General features: G+C 39.4%; 1 protein-coding gene across 4 annotated transcripts in view; it reads left to right on the forward strand.

Annotated features, from left to right (window-relative positions):
* Positions 1–26,432, forward strand: part of AUTS2 (activator of transcription and developmental regulator AUTS2) — a 1,196,629-nt gene that overhangs the window by 953,928 nt on the left and 216,269 nt on the right. The gene's annotated exons all lie outside the window — the stretch shown is intronic.

A 26,432-nucleotide genomic window follows, 5' to 3' on the forward strand; every position in this document is an offset into this window, starting at 1 on the left:
GACAGGTAACGCTTCATTTCACTTACGGAAAGTAGATTTCAGGTATCAGGGCTGAGGACAAAGGTAGGGAATGGGGAGTTACTGCTTAATAAATTTCGACGACTGTTTGAGGTAATGAAAAAGTTTTGGTCATGGATGGTTCTGATGATAGTACAATATTATGAACATAATTAATATCACCGAATTAATTGTACACATGAAAGTGGTTAACAGAAAATTTCATGTTGTATATATTTTACAACAATAAAAATTAAAACAAATAATAGTAATAATAATAATGATGACTTTCCTCTTTGGCCGCAAAGAGGCTATGTTGATTTTCATTTCAGAGGTGTGTTTTCAGATTGACAAAGTAATTAGTTTGGAGTTTTAGCAGGATTCACTTGAGATTCGGATGGCTTCAGGGTACGCTAGGGGGCTGATGGCAGCTGATCACATTCTCCATCAAATAAACATGGCTTGTTTTCCTGGTTCTGAGTTCTGAAGCTTGTCTTAAATATTGAAGGGGCTAAACATAGTTGGAGGAGGTGGGACCTATGTGCTTGGGAACTAAACTCTGTTCTCATGAAAACAAGGACATGGAGTACCTTGTTTTATAGTCCAAGCAGCCTGGGCTTGGCTAGACCTGAAATCTCCCTTCCTTGGTGGCTTCATTCTAGCGCTTTCATCCCAGATGACGATTCAGGAAACAGGATTTCGAGAAGGCCCTGCATTTAAAAACCAGATCATCTGTGGGAAAGCGCTGAGAGTAAGGGAACATCAAGGTTCAGAGATAAAGGGACTCAGGCAGAGATCTCGCCAGGGTGCAGGTCAGAAGGTGGTGGGCTGGGGGATGGCTCCTGAGCTAGCAGGCATGCCTGGTTTTGGAGTACGGTCACTGGGCTAGGGCACGGCCAACCACAGAAGAGCCTTGACGGTTTAGGTATCCTATTTTGGGGAGGCAAGTTCCTGTGCGGCTGGAGTTCACAGGGTGTTTAATCTCATAACCGGCCTGAGGCACAAACGACTGTTCCTTGTGGGGTGGTTAGTTCTTCCAGGGCCAGAAGAGACAGCACTTGGTAAAGAATTTCATCCAAGTGCTCGAAATGGTACCCCAGTGCCCTGGGAAAGTTAACCTCATTCACCTTCCATGGATAAGCAGATTATTCCTAGAAAAATGTCCCGGCATGTTTGACCAGGAACAGACCAGTGTGAGCAGCACAATCTCTTTTTGACCTGTCTAGTCAACCATGTTCTTCCTCCTTTTCGGTCTCACCCAAGCCTTTTCTCCTGGGAAGAGAAACCATTTTATGGCTCGAGGAGCATTCTCAGAGAATTTATCTCTGCTTCTCCACACTCAGGCATTTCACCGTCTCAGAGGGGTTTATGTTTCCATTTTTGCATTGCAGCATAATAGGCTACTTAGTTCTTCTAAGCCTTAATATAAGGCATGGGGGAAGTGGGTATAAGTAAAGATTAAACAGGATTGGCTGTGAGATGATAATTGTCAAAGTTAGGAAATGGTTACATGGGAGATTATGAAACCATTCTTTCTACTTGTGAATATATTTGAAATTTTCCATATTAAAAAGTTAAAAACAAATAATAAGATGTATCAAGTGCCTTTAGCATAGTCTCCCTGTGCTAGTGCATATGTGATGAAAGAATGTTATCTGCTTGGGCTATTAACCAAAATTAAACTTTAATTATGGATATGTAAAAATGCAGGTAAAAAATCAATTTAAAAATTTTTACATAATGCATGCTTGTTATAAAAAAATACTCAAGCACAGAAGTGCATTAAGTACTGAGAGAAAAACTCCTCCCAGCTCTGCTCTCAAGAAGAACCAGCATAGGTGTGTACTGCCTGGCCACCCAAGCCCTTTTATGTGGGCCTTGCCTGTGCAGCTCAGTTTTAGATTTTATTTTCTTTTGCTTTTTTGTTTTATGTTTTCATTTCTTTTTAAATGGAATTAAAAAGTGTACGTAATATTTTTTCAGCTTGTTTTAACAGCTTTATTCAAGTATAATTTACATACCATAAAATTCATCCTTACTACATGTATACAATTCAGTGATTCTTAGGAAGCTTAAAGTTGTGTAACCATCACCCCAATTCAGTTTTAGAGTATTTTTATCTCCGGAATAAAATCCCTCATGCCCATATGCAGTCAGTCAATCCCCATTATTACCCTCAGCCCACAGCATCCACTAATCTGTCTTCTGTGTCTATATTTTGCCTTTTCCAGATTTCATAGAAGAAGAATTTATATAATTCATAGTCTTTTGCGTCTGGTTTCTTTCATTTAGCATAATGTTTTGGGGTTCATCCATGTTGTATGCAGCATGTATCATCAGTTCCCTTTCATTGCTGAACAGTACACTAATCATTTGTCCAGTTTTTAGTAAGTTGTTTGTCTTCTTATAATTGATTAAAAAATACTTTTAGTGAGGTAAAATTCATACAACATAAAATTAACCATGGAATAATTCATTGGCATTAAGTATAATCACAATGTTATACAACCACCACCTTAATCTAGTTCTAAGTAATTTTTACCGCTTTTGAATAAAACCCCTTACCCATTAAGCAGTCACTCCCTATTTTCCTCTCCCCACATCCCCTGACAACCACCAATTTGCTTTCTCTTTCTATGGATTTACCTATTCTGGGTATTTCAGATTCATGGACCCTTGCAATATGTGACCTTTTCTGTCTGGCTTCTTTCACTTAGCGTAATGTTTTCAAATTCATCCACATTGAAGCATGTATCAGAACCTCATTCCTTTTTATCGCTGAATAATATTCCACTGTAGGCATAGACTACAGTTTGTTTATGAATTTGTCTGTTGACAGACATTTGGGTTGTTTACCATTTATGTTTGAGAGTTCTTTATATATTCTGGATAAAAGTCCTTTATCGGGTATATGATTTACAAATATTTTCTCCCAGTCAATGGCTTATCTTTTCATTTTCTTAATGGTGTCTTTTGAAACACAAGAGTTTTTCATCTTGATGAAATCTATTTTATCAATTTTCTTTTATAGGTCATACTTTTATTGTATCTAAGAATAATTGAGGTCATAGAGGCTTTCTTACATGTTTACTCCTAGAAGTGTTGTAATTTTAGCTCTTGTATTTAGATCTATGATTTAATTAATTTTTATGTATAGTGTAAGGTAAGGGTCTAAATTCACTCTCTTGCATGTTGATGTCCAGCTATCCTATTACCTTTTGTTGAAAAGATTATCCTTTCTTCATTTAAATGGCTTGGTACCTTTGTCCAAAGTAAGTTGACCATAAATATAAAGATTTATTTCTGGATTCTCAATTCTGTTCCTATGATCTATATGTTTTTCCTTAGGTCAGTGTCAAACTGTTTGAATGACTGTAGCCCTGTAGTATGTTTTGAAATTGGGCAATGTGAGTCCTCCAACTTTGTTCTTTTTCAAAATGTTTTGGCTAATTTGGGTCCTTTGCATTTTTATGTGAATTTTGGGATCAGATTGTCATTTTCTACCAAAAAAAAAGTCTTCTGGAGTTTTTATACTGATTGCAGTTCAATTTGGGCAGAATTGCCATCTTAACAATATTGAGTCAATTAGTCCATGAACATGGAATGGCTTTCCATTTATTTAAAGTTGCTCTAATTCGCTCAGCAATATTTTGTAATTTTCAGTGCACAAGTCTTACATTTTTTCTTGTTAAATTTATTCTAAATATTTAATTCTTTTTGCTGTTATTGTGAATGGAATTTTCTTAATTTCGCTTCTAAATTTTCATTGCTTGTATATACAAATACAATTGATTTTCATATGTTGATCTTATATACTGCAACTTTGTTTTATTAAAGTTTAGGAAGTTTTAGGTACAGGAAGGACCATGGTGCTTGTGAATGAAGACAGTTTTTCTTCTTCCTTTCCAATATGGATACCTTTTATTTCTTTTTATTGCCTGGTACAGATTTTTAAGGAATAGAGCTTACCTAATTTTTGGCAAATTTCCATGATTACGTTTATGATATAGAGGAGGGAACAAAATAGCCAACTTGCCCAATTTCAAATAAGGTCCTTGGAGGAAGAAGGGAGACTGATAACTGTTCTAACATAGGAATAAACACGCCACTTTGCATAGACTTGTGGTTTCCTGAAACTTCTCTTAGTGGGTGGCTATTTCAACAACCTGACCAAGCAGACATAAAAGCCCCTGAAACAAACATGCCCTGAGTGACAGAGATAGATACCACACAGCCAAGATCACTTATGTACCCACTGGAAAGCCTGAGTCCCCGAGGAACTCATCTCTAAGCCTACATGTTGTTTTAACAGGCATGGGTATTTTGTTTCCTGGTGTTTTAGCAGTTATGCTTTAGAAAGGGGATTGGAGAAGAGGCATATCAAAGAATTAAATACAAAGGACACCAAAAAGTGGAAGGGCGATAGCTGACAGTGAAGGAGTAGGCTAAAGTAGCATTAAACATTCCAAATATGTTCCCTGTCCATCTACCAATGCAAGCCTCGCACTGAAGAATTTAAAAGCACTGTCGGCAGGCCACTTGAAGGGTCTCTTCAGTCTTGGTAGTAGGCTCTGAGGGCATTGGATAAGTGAGTAAGTTGCTCCATACATTTCTTCGGTGCTGATGAATTAGATTCAAGTATAATCTTTTATAATTACCCCTACTAAATTCTAGATTACTAGAGTGAACCCATTCTTCTAGCCTGACAGGATCTTTTTGGATTTGGATTTTGGTTTCTGAGCTGAAGATTAATAACTGAGCTGATCAGTTATTTTTCACAGTGATAATTCTCTGTCCTCACAAAAGTTAGATCTCATTCACTGCAGAATGAGCACATTAGTTCTCTTAGCTTCTTTAAAAGATATTTATAAGGAAATAGCAAAAAGTGAAAAGGTAATAAAGTAAAATTTAAGAACCCACCATCAAGCCAGGTTCCTCACTGTCGGAGTGGGAATTTACAGATGAACAAGGAGAGAAGGCTAGAAGGATCCATGTGGTAATGTATTAGTAATAGTTGGACATCAATATGATGTCTAATACAAATAAAGGTGAGTACATGTAGAGATATTTAGATATGTGTATGTACACAGGTTAGTATACACATCTATATTGCTGTGCTCAGTCAGCTAGGAGCACCTAAAAGAGATGTTCCCATGGTAGCAACAAACGCAATTAGGGCCCAGATCTTGGTTTCTAATACATTTTCCAGTGTAAGGAATTAAGGCTTTTTGGAGAAATGTCTTATCTAGTATTAGGGTAGGAAAGATAAGCCTTGAGTATCTAGTAGTGCCAGAAAGAAAGAAAGAAGAAAAAGAAACATCAATGGTGTATATCAAAGGAGCACAGAAGCCAACTAAAAGAGCTCCCAATGGCCAAGGCTAGAACAATTTGAACAGTAAAATAAAGTAGAATTGGGTTATGATACAAAGTGTAAAATAAATACCCATAAGTCCACAGTGATAAAAATAAATGATCAAATACAGATCCTTAGATCTGCACGTAGTAGCTTCCTTCCAAAGAAGGAAAGGGACAGGGAGGAGGAGGAGGTATGGAGTAACTTTATAATGGAGAAACTTGAAATATACTAACTCAGCCAAGTGGTCAAGGTCAATATCAGTAATCATAAATCATGTTAACAGTATGTGCCCTTGATATGATATGATGAAAAAGCCACCTTACCTCTGTGATCTTCCTTCCCCAAATCATTATCCCGATGTTATCATGAGAAAAACATCAAATACCAAGAGTAGGGCATCCTACAAAATACCTAACCAGTTTTCCACAAAGCTCCCAAGGTCATCAAAAACAAAAAATGTCTGAGAAACCGCCACAGCCTGGGAGGAGCCTAAAGAGACATGACAGCTAAATGTAATGTAGTACCCTGGATGGGATCTGGAACAGTTAAAAAGAAAATAAATAAAAGCTAAGGCAATCTGAATAAACTGTGGACTTACACTTAATCATAGGGAATCATTACTTGTTCAGTAATTGTAACAAGTGTAGCATACTAGTATGTGATGTAAGTAGGAGGGGAAACGGGGGCATATGAGAACATCATTATCATCTCAATTTATCTATAAATCTAAAACTATTCTAAAAAATAAAGTCTATTAAAAAAAGAAAACTACCATCACTACCAATTTTATGACTTTAAAGGGTTAGCATCAATTATCTGGAAAATTTATTTGTGAGAAAAACCTTACTCCTTTATGATGATAGCTAAGTGAGGTGTTGCTGAATTATCTTTGCCTCTCTGAGCAAGTTGATGTTTCTAAGAGGAGAAGGAAGAGGGGGAGGGAGTAGAGGAGAGAGAGAGTGTATGTGTTTAAACCAGAGAAAAAGTGAGTTCTAAATTGTTAAAACCTTGGAGTGGAACTTAATCTAATTTATAAGCTGTTCCACTAGAGATGTATGAGGATATTTTTTTATTGTTAAAGAGAAAATCTAGTTTCAAGCATTATTAAGCTTTTTTCCCTCCCAGAAGCTAAGAAAACCATCTGTGAGAACCTGTTTGCATGTTTGTTTTCTATAATAAAATGCAAAATACTTCTTCCTGTTAGCGGATTATACCATATGTCTCTCCCTATAACAAAATCAGCATGTTTATTAATGAACCCAATCAGAGGCAAAGATTTAGAACGATTTAAGAAACTGAATTTTTCCATTCAAGATCTCCGCAAAAGAAACTTCTGGTTAGATATTGTCATTGTGCTTGGAAAATAGAAGCTTTGTTTTTGTTTTGAAATCAATTTACTTGGCAGGGGACAGAGAACAAGAGGAGAGGCCTTTGAAAATTTTTGGTAAAAAAATTTCTGCATTTAAAAATGATTCTTCCTGCTTAATGATTCCCCTACTGATTTAGATCCATGGTTTATATGTGATTAATATTTAATTGACAGTTTCATTTTTCCAGAGAGCCTAAATAAAGTACTTGATGGCCCAAATCCCCCACACCTGAATGCAGTGACAGGCCTGTGGGCTTCCTGGAGTGACAGAAAGTGACTGAAATAGTTTCAGCCATATTGGCAAAGCAACCCATGGTACCCATGATGGAAACATCTGAATTTTTGGCACAAACATTTCTCTGGCAGTTCTGTTGACCATCTGAGTAATCAGGTGGGTTGGTGGCAGTAGACGTGACATAGTGCATTAGAAAGAAATAAATCTGACCCAGCACTCACACGTGGCAGTTCATGTCCTACTGCTGTCACAAACCAGGCCCCAGGCCTGGAGCAAACATTTCCTCTCCAGGCCCCAGTTTGCTCCTGTGATAAATGAGAATATCAACTCTGCGATTCTTCAGTTTTTGAACCTGTGGAAAAGTGGACTTGGCAGCAGTGACCATAAGCAGTGGGATGTCTCAAAAGCCATTCGCAGGCCAGGTTTTAGGGTAAATGTTCTGTGCTGGTCACTCAGCCTCCCTCCATGTCTTCCTGCATTCTCTTTGATGGTACAGACATTGCTCTGCGAACTTAGTTCTCTTCCATTGCATTCATTTTTCATGTGCTGTGTCATCTTAGAAGTGTGCATAGGAAAATGAAGCACCTCTTACTCAGGGAACAACTTCAAGGGGGAGAAGTGATTGATGAGCACTTGAAAGGACAAAGGGTAGGCTGGGCTAGGATGACCCCTTTCCTTCTGCCTGCGGTCTTTAGACAGTGTTTTTGTGCTGTAGTTGTGATACATACAGATTTCAACAGGGCAGATAACTATGTGGGCAGCACAGAAAAGTGTCTTCTTGTTCTAATGAGCTAGAGCAAGTGAGAACTGAAGGAGGTTTAGGCAACTTTGGTATCTATAAAAAGAACCATTTTAAATTTGGGACCAAGGACTTGGACAGGGTAAGTGTAGTTCAATATTTGCAAGTTAATGATTTTTGAGAAAAGATTTTTTAAGATTGTACTGGGAGACCTCATGAAAAGGCCTTGTGACTATTCAGCCAACCCACCTCTAGGAAAGGCACCATCAGTGCCCCGACCCACCCCCACCCAACTAAGTGACTGCCCTGTTGCCAAAGAAGATAAAGGCATGTTATATCAAGAATGAGTATAATCAGACTTTGAGTAGAGAAATGATGAAGCTGATCTAGCTAGGACTAAGATATATCAAAATACAGGGTAAAGGATGATATCATCCATATTTTGGAACTTCAACTTCTGTGTGAGACCAAAGAGAGAGATGTTTATTGGGTGCAAAATTTATATTTTGGATAGTGCATTTCCTAATTTAACTTGTATGGTCAGTTTCATTGTATGCCATAAGTACATGGAATTTTTAATAGGGTAAGAGATTTTGTTGGTTTATCCGAGTTACTTTGATGCCCTGATATAACCCAGAGTAATTTGGGTAGTGAATAAAAAAGTATTTGCAGAGTTCCCTTGGGACAAGGGAGAAAGGAAGAAATATTCAACTTCCCCATTTGGAGAATTTCTGACATTCTCACAAGCAAGGAGAACAACCAAATCAATAGGCCAAGCCTTCGATCTTGGGGTTCACCCCTATGAAACTTATTCCTGCAAAGGATAAGCTAAGCCTACTTAAAATGAGGCCTAAGAGTCACCCCCAGAGAACCTCTTTTGTTGCTCAGATGTGGCCTCTGTCTCTAAGCCAACTCGTCAGATGAACTCACTGCCCTCCCCCCATGTGGGACATGATTCCCAGGGATGTAAATCTCCCTGGCAACGTGGGACAGGACTCCCAGGATGTGCCAGGACCTGGCATCAAGGAACTGAGAAAGCCTTCTTGACCAAAAGGGGGAAGAGAGAAATGAGACAAAGTTCAGTGCCTGAAAAACAGAGTCAAGAGGTTATGCTGGAGGTTATTCTTATGCATTATATAAATATCCCTTTTTAGTTTATGGTATATTGGAGTGAGTGGAGGGAAGTACCTGAAACTATTGAACTGTGTTCCGGTAGCTTTGATTCTTGAAGGTGATTTACAGTGTGACTGTGTGATTATGAAAACCTTGTGTCTGATGTTTCTTTTATCCAGGGTGTGGACAGATGAGTAAAAAAAATATATATGAATAATAAATAAATAATAGGAGGGACAAAGGGTAAAATAAATTGGGTAGATGGAAATACTAGTGGTCAATGAGAGTGGGGGTAAGGGGTATGGGATATGTGAGTTTTTTGTTTTTTCTTTTTATTTCTTTTTCTGGACTGATGCAGATGTTCTAAAAATGATCACGGTGATGAGTACACAACTAGGTGATGATATCATGAGCCAATGATTGTACACCATGAATAGAATGTATGTATGTAAAGATTTCTCAATAAAAATATTTTTTAAAAAAAGAATGAGTAAACTGCTCTGGAGGTTCCTCTTATGCAAGCTTCAGTTAGACCTTACCACCTATCATAACCTGTCAATCCCCAACCAGGACCATTCCAGCCAATCCTAAAGAACACCTAAGGCAATATATAAGATTCCACAAGTGTTCCATGTACTAGAGTAACTTTCCAGAAACCTACAATCTCCAGATGGGTCCCTGGTCCAGATAAGTCCTGAAACCTAGAGGGCCAAGTGTCTCCAAAACAACCGATGGTTCCATCTTCCTATCCCATATTAGTGACAGACCCTTCCTATATGAAAAATTTAGAATGGCCATAGCCCAAACACCCCTAAAGAGAGGGATGGAAGGATCAATGGTGATGATAGAGTTATATAATGAAGATAGAATTTCACAAATGAATATGAATGCTGAATCGTTAAATTGATATCTCTTTTAGTCTCCAGTATCTTAGAGCAGCTAGAAATAAAAACTTGAAATTGTGGAATTGTAACCCATGTCAAACTCTGAAATATGTTCTACAGCTAATTGTGGTGCTGTGCTTTGAAATTTATTGCTTTTTAGTATATGTTATTTTTCACCAAAAAAAAAGTGATGATAAAAAAACCATTTAAGCTTTCTAGCCTCCTATATTCTGGAGCAGCTAAAAGGAAAAATCTAAGAGGATCGTATGGTAGCCCATGACAAACTCAACCATGACAAACTCAGGGATCTGTCCTGTAACTACTTGTTGAGAAGTGCTTTGAAAATTATTGCTTTTTTATTTCTTTACTTTGTATATGTTATACTATACAATAAAAAAGTTTTTTAAAAAAGGATGAGTATAGCTGCAACTACTGTATGTGCTGTGTGAGAGGTTATTTTATGTACATCATCTCATTGAAAGCTTAATCTATGCAGTACGGAGATTGTTGTGCACATTTTGTAGATTCAGGGATTGAGTGTCAGAAAAGTAAGTAATATGTCCTACGTGAAAAGTACAGCCAGAGGCTTGTCCCAAGTCTAGTCTGATTCTAAAGCACACCGCAGAGCCCCAGTCCCCCAAATACCCTGCCGTCCATTGGAAAACACATGCATACCCACAGCTCACATGTTCTCACTGACATGTAACCACCAGATAGTCAGAGGTTTCCTGTCTCTCTGGCTTTCTGGCTAGAGGAATCCATCCTGGAGATAGAGGGGTAGGATGCTTAGCAACAAAGTCTGCTCCCCTGTATGGCCAGGCCATAGAGAAGCCTGGGGCTACTGAAGCTGAGAAGCTGTCCATCTGAGAGCCAGAGTTGTGCATCTGGTGAAGGCAGCTCACCCACCCACTGCAGGTCTAAACAAATGTTCCCAAAGTCAGCCCAGATGGACATGATCAGCTGTCATGTTGGACAGTTGGCCTCAGATGATGAGAGCATTGTGCTCAGGAGGGTTGAAGGTGTGAGCCCCTGTTAATTGACTTTAGTCCACTACTGTAGAACTTTTACTTCAATGTAGCAGATATTCACTGTTTTATTTCTGTGCCACATAATGGAGCTAGACTCTGTGAGTTCAGAGATGGATAAAATGTGTCCCCTACCCAGATGCAGAGACAGACATGAGCTACTAAATATTTTTCATTATGACAGATAGTAGAATACCTGGAAGGAACAGTGGGGACAGACAAGGGATGGATTTTTGCAAGTATGTGGTTAAATGATACCAACCCATCTTCCCTAATCACAAACCACTCAAAATCAAGACCTTGTTGGAAGAAGCATTCTTATGAATTCATTGGAATGGCATTTCATTAATTCTTCCAAGGTATGTTAAAAAAAATGTACTTGAAAAAAGGAACCCATGATCAAATAAGTTTGGGAAAGAGTGAGTTAAATAAATTATGACACTTTGGCTTCATTGGTATGTTGCTTTTAACTGCAAAACTTCTCAGAACCTTGAGTATGCTTAGCACACTTGGTGAATATCCCAGAGGAGGCCATGGTATCAGAGTTTTGACTTGGGAGCCTTTCCCCCAGCGTCTCTCCATGGACGGGTGTCCCTTGTATCCTCAGTGCCTGACGCAGTCCTGTGGGGAGCTAAGAGTTTGAGAAGTGGGTTCCTAGCACAGGTCTCCCACCATGGCTGTAAGTGTGTGGCATAGGGATGGCATTGTACCCTCTCTGACCCATTCCCTCATCTGGAAAATGGGGTGGTGACATTACCTGCCAGAGAGGGTTGTTATAATAGCTGTGGGGACACTGTGTGCTGATGAGGATGAGGGTCATAGTGGCTGCTCAGGGGCCATGATGGCTATGATAAAGCCTCTTGGGCCTCAATTACTGGACTGCTCTGAGGCTTGTGACCTCTACCCACTTGCTGAAATCTCCCCTTCCTTATCTTCTTTATTACCCTCTCTTAGCAACTTCTTGTAAACATCCTTTAAATTAAATGTTGATATCCCTAGGGTGTCCACCACCTTTCAATCCTTTTTCTTTTCATCCCATACCATTTCTCTCAGATTTTCCATCGTCAACATTATCTGTATATTAACAACCACCTATGCTTCTATCTCTAGCCTTAACTTTCCCTCTTAAACTTTGGAACCAGATTTCCAGCCTCTCACCAGATACCCAACCTGGAAGTCCAGTATGATTTCAGATTCAACATTATTGCGTCTAAGTTTGCCAGTCCATACATACTATGCTCCTTCGTGACCAGGTATCATCTTTCATGCTCCAGCCTAGACCTGGAATGCCCTTCCCTCTGTTTTTCTGATAAACTCCTACCCATCATTCAAAACCCAACTTAAATGTCTCTTCCTCGCTGACATCCTCTTCTTTGCTCCCAGATAGCTCTGTACCCACCTCTAATGTAGCCTTTATCACATTGGCATTGCGGTAAATTTATGTTGGCTTTGTGAAGTCAAAGATTATACGTTTTTCATCTTTATATTCTCATCATTGAGCAGAATATAAGGCACATAACAACTCTAAGTTTGACACACATACCTCATTCTAATCATACCTGTGCAACAGAGGGGAGTTTCATCTTTAATGCTGCATCTGGCTTTACACCAGAGGCCTGAACCTGCTGGATGCACAATTTTGTGCTTTTCCCTGCTTACTGGGACTTGCATGAAGACCCCTGAAAGCTGCAGAGGAGGCCACAAGTGCATTCTGGCTGTGCCTGTGCCTTGGCTCTCCCAACACCAACCTTGACTCTCCCCTCCCAGCCTGACTGAGGCATGTTGGTATTCTGGCGGCATAGCAGGGCTTGTTATTGAGCACATGCTTTGCAGATTAGCCTGTTTGTATAGCCAATCGAACATGTGCTCCATTAAAAATTAAAGCATCCTGTTTTAAGGATGGAGCAGGAGACATCAGCTGCCACTGTGTAGCAGACATGCAAAACCCCAGAGCCCATTACCATAGGTTACAGCAAATGTTAATCAGTGCCAGCGCAGTTAAATAATGCAGTTTGTGCAGATGGCAGCTACTACATCTCCTCACAGATGTGTCCTCCAGTCCCGGAGGTGGCTGTATCACAGGAGTTGTCGGGAGCAGTCGGATCTGATGCTGACTGTCAGCGTCACCTTTTGTGTTTATGCACATCCACCAGCCAACTGAGAGGCGAGGATCAGGACTTCTCCAGGCCCTACTTCCAGCGGCTATTCCAGGAGCTGGAGAGTTTGTGTGAGGCTCATAGAAGCACAGAAATATTTCACTAAATGGCCAAGAATACCCAAAGTAAAGCTCTGCAGTCTGCTCCATGTACACAAGCCAGCTGCACCCAATGAGAAGCATCCAGGCCAGGTGGGGTGGGATGGCGTTTCCACCTTAACTCTTGATTGCTTCCTGGTTATTGACAGGAAACAATTCCACCTGTATTCTTTCCTGGCTTCCATAAGCGGGGGAGACCTCACTGTATCAGAAACTAGAGCTCTTCCAGCTCCTGCTATGCAAACAGTGCCTGATTCTGAGAGCAATGTATTGTTCCCAAAGCCCAGGCACTTATTCCTTGGTCCAGGTGTTGCCTACCCTTGGGCACCTGAATAGACACTGTAAAATGAAAGAACAAATGGCCATTGCAAGATGTGCTGCCAGCAGTAAGAAGCAGCCAGTCATAGCAGGAAGAGACAAAGCTGTTATTACTGGACCAGCTCTCCAGTAGGCTTGAGCTTCTTTACTAGCAGCTGGGGAACCCTTCAGGGAAGGGACAAATGCACCAGCATTAACACAGTAGCCCCCGGGGGCATTACATTTCAGTCACTGTCAGTAACAGCTACAATTTCTGATCCCTGTCTTGTTTTCTGATCTCAAGAGAAGACGAAATTAAGTGCAAAGGAATCAAGTGTGGGGAATTTTTAAATAGCTAAGCAGGGAAGATTTCAACTTGATATAGTGAAATGTTTTACTTAAAGGTGTAAGCTTCAGCTTTCTAGAAAATATACTACTGTAGTACAACCCATTCCTGAGTATTATCAGATAAGCAAGGTGATAATATGGTTATGAAAAAATAATAAAAAATTTACTCATCTTATTTTCTTTCTAGATTGCCAAACTAAGTTGTATTCTTGATTCCCAGGTATATCAAATTGCATGTTGTGAATGTAAAGTTGACATATATACACTCACTTGTAACAAGGACAGGGGAGGGAGTAGTGCAACGGTGGCTCATTAGCAGAATTCTTTCCTGCCATGCTGGAGACCCGGGTTCAAATCCTGGTGCCTGCCCATGGGGTAAAAGAGATGGGAGGGTGCACAGGCAGTTCAGTGGTAGAATGCTGACTTTCCATGTGGGAGACTTAGTTTCGATTCCCACACTATGCACCCCAAAACAAACAAACAAACATAAAAAGGACATGGGGCAAGTTTTTTCTTCATTTTCTTTTTCTTCACTTCCTTCTACATAAATATAGATATATTATTATCCCTTCATCTTAAAAATCCTGCTTGGAAACCCATGCCACCAGAAATTACCACTTCTATACCTTCTCATCTACCATTCTCCCCGTCATTTGTTGAAGATTTTGACACCTGACTTACCACTTGCTTTCCACTAAGCCTCTGTCATCATTCTTTTTTTTAATTATTAATTAAAAAAATTAACAAACAAAACATTAAGATATTCCATTCTACATATACAATCAGTAATTCTTAATATCATCACATAATTGCATATTCATCATTTCTTAGAACATTTGCATTGATTTAGAAAAAGAAATAAAAAGACAACAGAAAAAGAAATAAAACATAACAGAGAAAAAAAAAGATTTACATACCATACCCCTTACCCCTCGCTTTCATTTACCACTAGCATTTCAAACTAAATTTATTTTAACATTTGTTCCCCCTATTATTTATTTTTATTCCATATGTTCTACTCTTCTGTTGATATAGTAGATAAAAGGAGCATCAGACACAAGGTTTTCACATTCACAGAGTCTCAATGTGAAAGCTATATCATTGTTCAATCATCATCAAGAAACATGGCTACTGGAACACAGCTCTACATTTTCAGGCAGTTCCCTCCAGCCTCTCCACTACATCTTGAACAACAAGGTGATATCTACTTAATGCATAAGAATAACCTCCAGGATAACCTCTCAACTCTGTTTGGAATCTCTCAGCCCTTGACAGTTAGTCTCATTTCACTCTTCCCCCTTTGGTCGAGAAGGTTCTCTGAATCCCTTGATGTTAATTCTCAGCTCATTCTAGGGTTTTTCTCAGTCCCTTCATGCTGAGTCTCCACTCATTCCAACATCTCTGTCCCACGTTGCCAGGAAGGTCCACGCCCCTAGGAGTCATGCCCCATGCAGAGAGGGGGAGGACAGTGAGTTTGCTTGTTGTGTTGGCTGGAGAGAGAGGCCACATCTGAGCAACAAAAGAGGCTCTCTTGGGGGTGACTCTTAGGCCCAAATTTTAAGTAGGCTTGACCTATCCTTTGTGGGGTTAAGTTTCATATGAACAAACCCCAAGACTGGAAGCTCAGCCTATAGCTTTGGTTGTCCACACTGCTTGTGAGAATATCAAGAATTCTCCCTGAAAGTTGAATTTCTCCCCGCTCTCACCATTCCCCAAAGGGGGCTTGCAAATACTTTTCCACTCACTGATCAAATCACTCTGGGATTCTTCGGGGTCTGTCATCATTCTTGATGAGCAATCCATCTGAACCCCTGGCCTCTTTGTTCCTGACCTCCTTGCTTCCAGTAGTCTTTTCCTCCATTCCATCTCAGCCACTCATTCTCATGTCACACCCTACATCTTTTATGATCATTATCTTACCAGTGATAATACCAATTTTAGAATCATGATTTTCAAATCGTTAGAGGCTAGGAAGTCAAGGAACTGGAAGTCCAAGATGCTTGAAACCCGCAAGGTCCTGTGCTCTCACCCCTGCCTGCTGTTCCAACACAGTCTCCCACCACTCCATCCCAGTCACTCTGGCCTTTGGTGTGTCCTTCCAGCAAGCGAAGCTCATTTGCATCTTGGAGATTGGTTCCACCTGCCTGGAACGTTCTGTCCCCTTATAGGGACACTTGATTAGTCCTCTCATTTCACTTGGGTCCCTATTCAAATGCCATCTTGTCAGAGAGGCCTTCCCTGACCACTCTTCAAAACAATAGAAACCCACCCCTACCCCAATCACTGTATGTCATTTTGCCTTACTTTTCTTCATAGCCCTTAGCCAACATTTTTAAATATATTTACATACTCACATACATATGTATGTTCACTTACTTATTGCCTGCCTCCTCCATTATAGTGTTAGTGCCGTGAGGTTAAAGATCTTGTCTTTCATGGTCACCACTATGCCCCATATGCCTCACATGGTCTTTCATGTGGAGAAGGAGTTGAATGAATTGTTTATTGAATGAATGTGTTTGAACTGGGAAAAAATTGTGGAAGTAGGGCTTTAAGAAAACTGGGTTGTTTATAAAGCTTTCTAGTAAACTTTCTATCAAGTCATTACATTTTATTCAAATATTAGCATGTTCTAAATGAACACATTTCAGTTCCCTTGAAGATACACTTAGGTACCAAAAATTTCGTAAGTCAGAATAATTCATTCTCTTACACTTTGTGCAGTCTAGAAAGGTGTGAGATTTCTAATGTGAGCCTTGAAAGTTCATTGCAAAGCCTATTTGACTGTACTGGTAGGTTTCTTTCCTTTGTTTTCCCAAAAACTTTTTTTTAACTTCTGATTTTCCACACCAATGCAAGTGTTTGGACTTTGATAGTCTAAGTGGAGGACTATGATAAAGTGTTTTACTTTTTATTAGAGAAATTGTGGGTTACAGAACAGTCATGCATAAAATACGGGGTTCCCATTCACCACCACCCCCACCCAACACTTGCATTGGTGTGGAAAATTTGTTACAATTAATGATAACACTTTTTTGTAATTCTACTATTTTTTTAAGAGTATTTACATTTGTTACAACTGATGAAAGATTATTAAAGTAGTACTATAACTATTGTTCATAGTTTATGTAGTGGTATTTTCCCCCCATATTCCCAACCTATTTTTTTTTAATGCATATCTTTATTTTATTACTCATCTACCCATACACTGAATAAAGGGAGTACCAGTCACATGGTCACGTGATAAAAGCTATATAGTTACACAATCATTACCAAAGATCAAGGCTACTGGATTACAGTTCAGTAATTTCAGGTATTTCCTTCTGGCCATTCTCATATACTAGAAATTAAAAAGAAATATCTATATAATGAGTCAGTAGTCATAATCTTTTGTTAAATCCTAATCTCTTGGTTATCCCTTATTCTAGTTTGCTAGCTGCTGGAATGCAACTCACCAGAGACGGATTGGCTTTCAATAAAAGGGGTTTTATTTCATTAGTTCTTCAGAGGAAAGGCAGCTAACTTTCAACTGAGGTTCTTTCTTATGTGGGAAGGCTCAGGGTGATCTCTGCTGGCCTTCTCTCCAGGCCTCTGGGTTCCAACAACTTTCCCCAGAGTGATTTCTATCTGTATCTCCAAAGGCCTGGGCTGAGCTGCAAGTGCTGAGATGAGGTATACTGAGCTGCTTTTTTCTGTACTACACTGAGCTCTCTCATTTAAGCACCAGCCAATTAAATCAAACGGCATTCATTGCAGCAGGCATGCCTCCTAGCCGACTGCAGATGTAGTCAGCAACAGATAAGGTTCACATGCCATTGGCTCATGTCCACAGCAGTAGATCTAGGCACCTTCACCTGGCCAAGTTGACCACTGAATCTAACTACGCACTCCTCTTCCCGCTCATTTAATCATTCTCTCAATCTTCAGGGATGTCTGGACAATGCTCATTTAACTTCTTTGTGCTGGAAAGGGGTACTGACCTTATGGGGTAGAGGAATGAAACTGGTTGATGTTCTTGAAGAGACTGGAACCTGTAGGTTTCAGGGTTTGATAAGGTTTTAATAATAATCCCATACCAGGAAAATGCAGTTGATGTTTTTGTGGACTTGTTTATATAACTGAAAGGAGCAGAACCAAATAAAGTCAAAGTGGGACAAAAGATTGAAAGCCCAGGCTATAAATCCCACCCAAGTCTAGAAAAGTACTGTGGACATTTAATTTTCTTTGCTTTTTAGAACATAAATCATAGTATCAGTTCCCTTACTTTAGGTAAATCAGACACCAGAAAGTTTTAAACATTTGGCGCATTGAGCAAAAGTGAGATAAGATAGTTCTTTCCACTGCCCTGGTTTGGAAGAGAAGTTCCAAACCAGGGCAGGATTGCCATTGTCATCTAATGTTTTAATTTCCTATTAGTCTTTTTTCTCTCTTCCCAAATCTTAGCATGTAGATCATATTCCTTCTCCAAAGTCTCCCTTTAGCCTCTCTTTTGTCTTACCATAGGCTCAACCAATCCTATCACCAGGGTACTTGCTCTAAGAATGTGTTTGCCTCTTTACCATTTGAGATGCTTGTGACTGCAAATAACAAGATGCCTAACCAAAAATGGCCTAAAATAATAATATTGTTTAATTAATTATCTCACCTAATTAGATATCTAGAAATAAAGCCAGATGAGTAGTAGTTTGACTTCTCTGAGTGTCCGTTGGCTTTACCTTGCCATAAGATGGCCGCTACAAGTAAGCATTATATCCCTACAAGTATAAGCATTATATCCCTACACCATGTGCCCACGACAGGAAGAGGACAGGCCTACTCCTTAATTCTGTGTTTCTTCTTATCAAGAAGGAAAATCTTTCCCAGAGGTCCTGTAGCAGACTGCCCTTATATCTCATTGACCCAAACTGGGTCATTGTCAGCCACAAACCAGTCACTAGCAAGCACAGATTAGCTCAGACCAATTGGTCATCTCCTGGTTCAATGCATCTCCACACTTGCACTGGTGTGGAAAATCAGAAGTTAAAAAAAAGTTTTTGGGAAAACAAAGGAAAGAAACCTGCCAGTAAAGTCAAATAGGCTTTGCAATGAACTTTCAAGGCTCACATTAGAAATCTCACACCTTTCTAGATTGCACAAAGTGTAAGAGAATGAATTATTCTGACTTACGAAATTTTTGGTACCTAAGTGTATCTTCAAGGGAACTGAAATGTGTTCATTTAGAACATGCTAATATTTGAATAAAATGTAATACCTAAACAAAGTTGGGTTTTTCTAATAGTAGGGGGAGAGTTTCTGGGTACACAGTGAACAGTGTCTGCTACAATGGTACCACCCATCACTTCTACTGGAAAAAAACTGACTCCAAGTGAATAATAGCTTGGCTTAGGGCCTGTTTGATAGGCCAGCCTATAATAAAGCATTTAGAGGTGACCGTAGAGTACTCACTCATTTATGTCACCAGTGTTCCATTCACATAGCTCCAGAATACCACTCACAGCACATCAGGATTCTATGTCTACATGTCTGACTTGCCCTACCGAACTGTCATTAGGGACCTCTGATTTCTTCTTTGTATCCAGAGCACCCAGGACAGTGCCTGGAACTTAATAGAGATAGAGGCTCAATCACTGATTACTGAATGAATGAAAGAACAAACAACAAAATAAATTAGCAAATGTTAAGATACTCTTAAAGCCATGTATTATGAAAAAGAATTGAAATACTTATAAATATTTACTTGAAGAATGAATGAATGAACAAAGAAGCAAATACTAAGATGTTTTTGAAGCCATTCTTATGAACTGTTGAAATGATTGTAAATGTTTACATGGAGAAGAGCAGATTTGAGGAATACAATGACTTTTTGAAATGCAGTATTTAAATCTTTCAAGTGAAAAGGAGATTAGATTCATCTCTGGGCTCTCTAAGGCAAGACCTGGGGAATGGAGTTTAAACCGCAAGGAAACAGGAAGCTCTGCCTTGTATAGAGCTGAAATCTAAAAGTGGAGTTAAGTAAAGATGGAATTGACTGCCTTTGCAAAGAATGAGCTTGACATCACCAAGCAGAGAGTGGCAAACCACTTGGCAGTATGTTGTAAGGGGTAGTTTATTTATCAGTGAAGACTGGACTGCATGATGCTTATAGTCCTAATGTGCTGTGCTCCCTAGCAGTGATGGGATTCTCTGAAATAAAGACCCGAGATTTTAAAAAAGTAATTTTACCACTAAATGTTTAAATGATGGGTGAACAGTAGCTTTTTTGAATGTAGCAGGAGATTTTATTATGCTATAAGACCTCTGTAAGTGTTCCCACCTGTATTTATGTTCCCAGTAAGTTGCGCTTTTCCTCTTTTGAGCTCAGTTTGTTTGTTTAATTGTTTGTTTGGGTGCATGGTCCGGAAATTGAACCCAGGTCTCCCGCATGGAAGGAGAGCATTCTACCACTGAACCACCCGCGCACCCTTAAACTCAGTTTTTTGATAGAAGGATTTTTTAAAAGAAAAAGTTTGTTACATCTAATTGGCTTCGTCTCTCTTAATGGAATCTGCTTCTCACTTCAAAAATTCTGAACTGGGGGTGTTGGGGTTGAGAAGGTGAGATGGGATGTGATCTACTGTGGATTCTTTCAAATGGGCTATCGTACTCCCCACCTGCAAAACTGAAAACCAGAGAAAAGAGATGGAAATTGAGGAACTGTGGGACATCATTTACTCTTATAATTATAGTGAGGCAGTGTACTGCATATGTATGTTCCCTAAGTAAAACAGGTGTTCTGCCCTTAAAATGGTAATTGTAGACTATTTTCAGATCAGTGATCTTCACTTATTTGATATCATCGCAACATTTTTTCCATGTTTAACCACCCTGTGTTACAGAAAGCTTGCTCACCCTTGAAAAAATCAAAAAGCATATGGATTTTTTGAAACAAGCCCCCTTTATGGAAATATTTTGTGGTTAATTTCAAAATGTAATATCCAGAGGAAGGTCTAGGTTGGCTTTTTGTTTTAATATATAATAAAAAAAGTAAGATCACAGTGCAATGAGTGATTTTACTTCCATTAGCCTAATGTCTTTGTGGTTTCATTTGAGGTTACCAGTAGATTATTTTTCTTGCATCAATTCATCAGCTGTCAGTTCTATTAATATCACATAATTCATTCACTGCTGTGATTTTTAAGAGACATAATTGTAAGCACACAAGGGAAATTTGGGGGAGTTTATTTAGATGATTATAGGGTGTCAGACTACCTCAATCTTCTCCATCCCCAGTATCTGAAGGGTCAATTATGTATTGCACATGATCTTGGATGTTCACGAGGTTTTTCACTGCTGCATTTTTATACCCAGCACATAAAAATATTTCTGCAGCTTCATTAGCATCTGTAGAAAGACTCTCCTGCCTGTGCGGAGTGCCGTTAAGTTTTCTCCTTAAATTACAGGATACATGAAATAGCTCTCATTTAACACTAGATGTAACCCTTTTAAGGAGGTTTTATTTCAGGCGTATGCTATTGAAATGTTAAGTATTGGGCTTTGATTACCATAATGCAATGTATTTATGTTTGCATATAGAATGGGTATCAATCAGGAAATTGCGAATCATTCATTTAACACCAGCTATACATGTTTTTTAGTCCCTGTTAGTTATAAAGGAATTATAAAGTCTCTGCTTTTGAACTTGAATAAATTATTGCAATCCATGTCAGCATCTAGAAAAAGTGATTCTTAAGTTTGTTATTTGAGTATGGATAGTTTTATAAATGTTTTTAAAAAATAGAACCCTTCATAGCTATAGTTGTCCTTTACCATCTTATAATTGTAAAAATATAAAACGCATATATTGAGATATATATGGTTAAAATGGTGGTATCTTGGATTTGTTTAAAAATTATCTGGAAAGGTAGATGTAGTGATAGTGGATATGGTATAGGTGATACAAGATTAGCCATTATGAGTTGCTAATTGAGTGTATAATTGTTGAATCTGGGTAATGATGGATAGGGATTCATTATACCATTCACGATTTTTATGTATGTTTGAAATAGCCTAAAAAACACAATACATAGGAAATAAAAGGTTACTATGTATTCAACTGTGCTTCTAAAAGGAAAATGTATTTTGATAATTACTGCAGTATCTCCATCTCCATATATTTGAAAAATATTAATAGTTATATGAGAGTTATACATGATTTATTGAGACTACAGACAAGAAATTGGAACCCTTTCACTGTAACTATTAGAGCGTAATAGATAAGCAAACTCAAGGCAGCTTGGTACATACTGTGTACACAACCCCTGAGCACATTCCAAGCATGGTGAGCCTTGACTAGAGAAGCATGAGTATAGTTATAATTAATTGACTGTTGCTGTGTTGCTTAGAAAAGGTGGCACCTGGTGGAAGAAGTCACTTAAGCAGTGTCTTCTGAAGCAGTTACAACATTTAGCACAGTGTATGCAAAGTTCAGGCAAGTTGGAAAGTCTAGAAAGAAAGCACATAATCTGAACCATTCCAAATCAAGCAGCCTCCAAATAATAGCAGTTTTACTCACATTTAGCCCATGCCAAATTTGTCCTTGGCAGATGGTCACCAGGGCCAAATTACCAATAACTTCCTTTTCTGGTCTCAGTCATATTGACCTCTTCTTTCTGTCTCCTAGTCGAGCAGAATTTAAAACATCTACATTGTATTTTGATTTCTATGTAGATTGGGCAGGGAAAGTATGTTTGCTGTCTTTTGTCCTTGTCCAATTTTCATTAGAACCACTATCTTATTTCCTTAGAATTCTTGGCCTTTAAAGCATGCAGGTGAAATTATCCTTAATTTATAATTACATCTTTTTTAAATCTTAGGCTACATGGGAATTCAGTATCTAGAATGGATTGGCCTTAGGAAAATGATTCTTTTAAAAAAACTATTAAATATTAGAACATTATACAAAAAACAACGTTGAAATATTTAATTCACAGTTCAACTCTGTTGTTCATTTAAAGGTTTAAGTGTTTCCCCTGTTTATATATCTCTATCTGATCTTTTGTGCTAAGTTAGCATGTCCAAAATATTGAAGAATGATGAATGATTAAGGAATTTAAGGAATACTCCCCCAGTGAAACCCAAAGGATATTCTTGAGGAGAAAGAGAATGCATGAAACTTATTTAACAAGAAAGATTTGACTCTGGTAATCTACATAATATATCCACTGGCATTAAGCCTGTCATCTTGGTATTGCATTTCTGGTACGAATTTCGCAATAGCTGTCTTTCACTGTCGGTTCTAATAAAGAGTGTTGGTCAGCTTAAATTCCCTGGGAGCTCAGAGTTATGTTTTGTGAACTGTATGTGCCTGAGGCCTCTCATGCATGATTTAAACTGCTTTGTAAATGTCAATAGGTGGAAAAGCATTGGATCCCTTGTAGATTTCTCCAAATCCTCTAAGATGTGTATGCCATGTATAAACCATGCTGCCCTCTCAAGGCCATTGCTGTTTTTTGTATCTGCCTAACTGGGGTTTTAAGGTATTGCCAGGAGCAAAAAATCAGTGTGTACGTGTCTTGATCCAACTGGCCAATGAAACCCTTTATTAAGAAAACCTTTGCACCAGAGAAACATCACCAATGACCTGAAATGTATACGCCTCATGAATGTTGAATGTTCTTCAAACTCTATTTCTTCATACTTACCTCTTTTCAAAACACACATTTGACTTGATTGAATTTCCTCATTTCGTAGTACTACATCCTATTCCATGGATGCCTAAATGAGGTTGTAGAAAAATATCGCAGTTGGGAATTCCCAGACCCAAGTCCTGTCCAGGTTCTGCCATTCTCTGTCTGTTTGTCTTTGGACAAGCCACTTAACCTTTTGGGGGCCCTACTTTCTGTCCCATTAAATAAAGGGGCTTGAATTAAATGGTCTCCATTCCCCTCCCCATTCCAGCATTGTGGATTTTAAAACCTAGTGACAGAAAGCCACTGTGATCCTTTTAAAGCCTTGGGAACACACGTGACTTTTAATTGGGTTTATCTTACTCTGGGCAGCAGAGACTACCAGCAGGATTCCCAAAATGGCCAGCAGCAATTGCTTAGAGAGGCCTGAATGTCAGCCTGAAGGTTTATCTAGGAAGCTCAGTTCAAAATGCTTCCTGTGGTTGTTTCCCATTGGCTGAGAACAGTGCGGTGGATGCGCCTCCCAGCGGATCACCTCCCGCGATGTGGCCTCCTCCTCCCCCATTGTATTCCCCAAATAAAAGATGTTTTCTAGTGTCTGAAGAGGCTAAGGCAAAGGAGTGTCAGGGCATGGCATTCCAGCATAGAGGCTCCATATGAGCAAAAACACTAGACTGGGTTTCTCAGAGGCTGGTTCTTACTCAGGTTTGTACCCCTCGAACCTACCATGGTTCCTAAGGATGATGGTGCTTAGGAAATGCGTGCTGCAAAGACATTGCAGAATCAGTTCATTAAGTCACAGATCCTCAGAACCAGAGATGGGCTTTCTGTTCTTTAGGTTTTGATTCCTACATAGCTGTGAATGAGTCACTTTGATCTTTTCTTTGCATATTTTTATTTTCTAATACAGTATTTGGCAGGGCCGGGCAGGGGTAGGGGGGAAATACATGTAGTGGCTTTGGAGCTAGCCTTCCTGAGTTGAGATCTGACTTTTCCTCTTATTAGCTGTGTAATCTTGAACAGTTTACTTAGCCTTTCTCTGTCTCAGGTTTTAATGTAAAATGGGAATAATAAGAGTACCTACCTCATCAGGTTGTGACAATTATATGGGTTATACATAAAGCTCTTAAAAGAGTGACTGGCACATGGAGTGCTATGATGAATGGTTAATATTGTTTTCTTTATGTTTTTATTATTTTAAAATATATATTTTATTTAGAGTCAATTTAAGAAAAAAAAAGAACGAAGGAAGTTGTACCCCTAGGAAAAAAATACTTGCTAGTTCCCATCTTTTCCACCTCCTGTGAGGAAGGTCTAAGGTAGGCAGTCTTAAGAAATAGCCGGTACCTGTCTCTTGGTTCTGCCTTAGCCTCTCTTGGTTCTGCCTTAGCCTCTAAGCATTGGTGACAGTGCTGGGGTCTGAGGACTCACTTACTCAAACCAGGTCCGTGATCACTTGGTTATTGGACTCTGCTCCTGGAATATACCAGCTCCATGACCACATCTTTGGAAGCCACACCAAAGCTGATTTGGAATTCTGCAACCTAGAGAGACCTTTGAAATACTGTCGCCACCAGCATTCCGTTTATGTTTGTAGGATGTCAAGTAAGCACATTCTTTTTCACCCTCTGACATGACCTCAGGATTACTTTCTGTGGTTGTTGACAAATTTTTAGACATCCCAGTTTTATCAGCGGAAACTTTGAAGAGTGACAAATGGTCCTTGGAAGAGTTGGTACATAGTATAAAATTTCAGCTGGCTCATTTATAACCCGGTGATGTCCAGCATCTAAGCCATGCTATCAGCATGGTCTGTAGATAACTCACCCCCCTAATGCTCCACTCTCCCCAGCTACTTTGTGCAGCTGTTCTGGTTGAAGACCCGGTTGACATCTGTAATAGATATCAAATGGAGAGCCTCTTATTTTATCACTCTCTGTGTTTCAACACTGGCGGTCCCCATGGACTGTCGGAAATAGGCAGCCGGCACATTATGGGAAAGGTGACTTGCTGAGTCCCTGTGCCCTGAGGACATTATTAAGTGCTAGGGAACCTTGTTAGCTCATAAAGTTGGTTCAAACCAATTATTGCTCTGTGACCATTACCATTGCCAAGAATGTAACTCTTTTAAATTCTTGCCCATAAAGCTGATCTTTCCATTACATTATATCATAGAGCATGGCTTCTGATCTAGCTGCTGTCGTATCCCACTGGCTGCAAAGACTAAACATTGCATTTGCTGCTCAATATTGGTTACCCTTCACTGCTTCATGGAGGCAGCAAGACTGCTATTTATAGATTTACTTTCTGTCTCCCTAGTTCAGCGCAGTCAGTTTTGACACACTGTCCCAGTAATCTGATCAGCCATGCTGCTTTTAAATGAAGGTCTAGGCCTTGGCCTCTGCAGAGAGGGTGACAGCTGTCAGATACAGATAGTAGGCTACAGATCCTGGCTGCTAAAACCCTCTCATTCATTCCTGTTACAGATCATTGACCACAGCTTGAAGCCGTGCTTTACAGTCCGCCGATTAGTTGGCAAGAGATCTACATACTGTATTAGCAAGGTCAACCACTGAGATAAAGGCAAAAACTTAAACCCCTGCACTATTTTTAAACCAGTAGCTATTTGTTAAAGCTGGTTATTTGGGGCATGTCTCTCTTCTTTTTTTTCTCTCTCTCTTGGAACAAAACAAAGCAAAAAAACTTACAGAGTTAATGAAATGGTTCAAATCACGAGAGGAGATGAGATTGTTCAAATCTGAGAATGATGAGGCCGCACCTTAAGTAACATCTTCAGAAGATCCTGTTTACGATGGGCCCACACCTACGAGAATGAAGACCAAGAACTTGTGCAAACTGGGGTACACAATTCAGTTCATTCCACTGCACCATGACCACCTTCCTCTCTGCTTTCACCTCTCCCATCCTGCAGTCCCGCTGAGCATTCCTTTACCTCCATGACAACAAGGAAGACCAAACACTGACTCTTTCACTCTCTACTTGGTACTGACTTATGACAGTTTCATTAGGGCTCAAAGACACTCAGGTCCTTGACAGTATGTCTCAGTCTACCGTCTTTTAGTCTTGTCTCCTGCCATGTTTCTTCTCCACCTCCCCAGGCTTCATGCACATGTGTGCTGAATCCACCCT

Source organism: Tamandua tetradactyla, chromosome 23 (assembly GCF_023851605.1).
Source record: "Tamandua tetradactyla isolate mTamTet1 chromosome 23, mTamTet1.pri, whole genome shotgun sequence".
Lineage (NCBI taxonomy): Eukaryota > Metazoa > Chordata > Mammalia > Pilosa > Myrmecophagidae > Tamandua > Tamandua tetradactyla.